General features: G+C 44.1%; 1 non-coding gene across 1 annotated transcript; it reads left to right on the forward strand.

Annotated features, from left to right (window-relative positions):
- Positions 1-808: 808 nt before the first annotated feature.
- Positions 809-883, forward strand: Trnat-ugu (transfer RNA threonine (anticodon UGU)). The gene has a single exon. It is a non-coding gene; the product is annotated as a tRNA-Thr (tRNA).
- Positions 884-1,624: the final 741 nt, after the last annotated feature.

The raw sequence follows: 1,624 nt of genomic DNA on the forward strand, positions 1-1,624 counted from the left end.
TCAAAGTTTTAAGCCCTGGCCCGTTCGAAAATTCAATTTCTTTGTAGTTGCATTTTTTAAAGGTGTACTTGTCTAGACTCCTGGAACGGAAAGGTTTTTTTTTTTAATCCGTGCTTTACAAAAGTTTCTACAGTCCATTGTTTGAAGCAGTGTCACGGCTGCCATGAGCCGCGCGGGGTACCCGCCATGTGTCCAACGCCTTGTCACGGTTCGCGCGGCTCACCCCGTTGGAGGTTCGAGTCCTCCCTCGGGCATGGTTGTGTGTGTGTTGTCCTTAGCATAAGTTACTGTAAGTAGTGTGCAAACATACGGACTGATGGTTCAAATGGCTCTGAGCACTTTGGGACTTAACATCTGAGGTCATCAGTTTCCTAGAACTTAGAACGACTTAAACGTAACTAAATTAAGGACATCACACACATCCATGCTCGAGGCAGGATTTGAACCTGCGACCGTAGCGGTCGCGTGGCTCCCGACTGAAGTGCCTACAACCGCTCGGCCACATCGGCCGGTCTATCATGTATTCTAGAAGAGCTGTACGGTCGTCAGTGGCGCCTGTTCTTTCTAGAACAGTTACTATCTTCATATCTATGGTTAAACGTCACCCAGCCATTGACCTTCGTCTGTGCGAATGCGCACAGGCTACCGGAAATCTTACGGGAATCGTCACCTTAGTGTGAGCCAGTAATGAGTGGATGGACAAATACCTATTAAGTACATTACGTAATCGGATTGTGGGCGGTTCGGGGTGTGAGTCTCACGGGAAGCGTGCGAGGGATAAATTCCTGCAGTCGTGCTGTTCATTTGTGCCCTCGATAGCTCAGATGGATTGAGCGTCTGCCTTGTAAGCAGGAGATCCTGGGTTCGAGTCCCAGTAGGGGCACACTTTTCAGCTGTCCCCATCGAAGTATATCAACAACACCTGTCGGCAGCTGAGGGTTTCAATTAATTATCAGTTGTGTAGGTGATTCGATGAACCCTTTGCACGGCACTTAAATGTGTTTTGCAGGGTATCCATATAGATGTAGATGATAACTCGTCCCGTGTCGCACGTGCTCAAAAGTATTCATCCTGCAGAATGCATGCAAACATACTCACCGAAAATACGGACGAATATCAAGTGCAGGCTGCCGAGTGCTGCATATCCAGCTTAGACAGATCGGCTTCTCCTGCCAAGAAGAACAGGAAGTTGCTGTCTAGGAACAATCAGAGGTAGAGGAAGGGCTGATAAATACTCCTTGAATTGCAGACTAAACGTAAATAACGAAAATACATTTTTGGTAAAAATTGGTCAAAACATAATCGTTTGCCCTCCGTATTGGATTAGCTGTTTTGAATATTGAAAATCTGACTTCAGATTCGTTTTCAGCGACATTAAGAATATATGTGTAACACTCAGTTCATGCAAATCGAAGTAATAATATAACTAAATGTTTTCCCTAAACTTTGAACACTTTTTTTTTCGAGTAACGATTTTCTCAGAACGGCATGCAGCATAAATTAAAAGTGGTTCGATCTCTTAACTTCTACCTCTGACCCCTAAAAGTAAACACTTTTCTTAGGAACTTATAGCTATAATATGACATTTGTTAATATTAACTAATTTTTGTGTAGGCATAAGGAG

This window comes from Schistocerca gregaria, unplaced genomic scaffold, assembly GCF_023897955.1.
Source record: "Schistocerca gregaria isolate iqSchGreg1 unplaced genomic scaffold, iqSchGreg1.2 ptg000635l, whole genome shotgun sequence".
NCBI classification, from domain to species: Eukaryota; Metazoa; Arthropoda; class Insecta; order Orthoptera; family Acrididae; genus Schistocerca; species Schistocerca gregaria.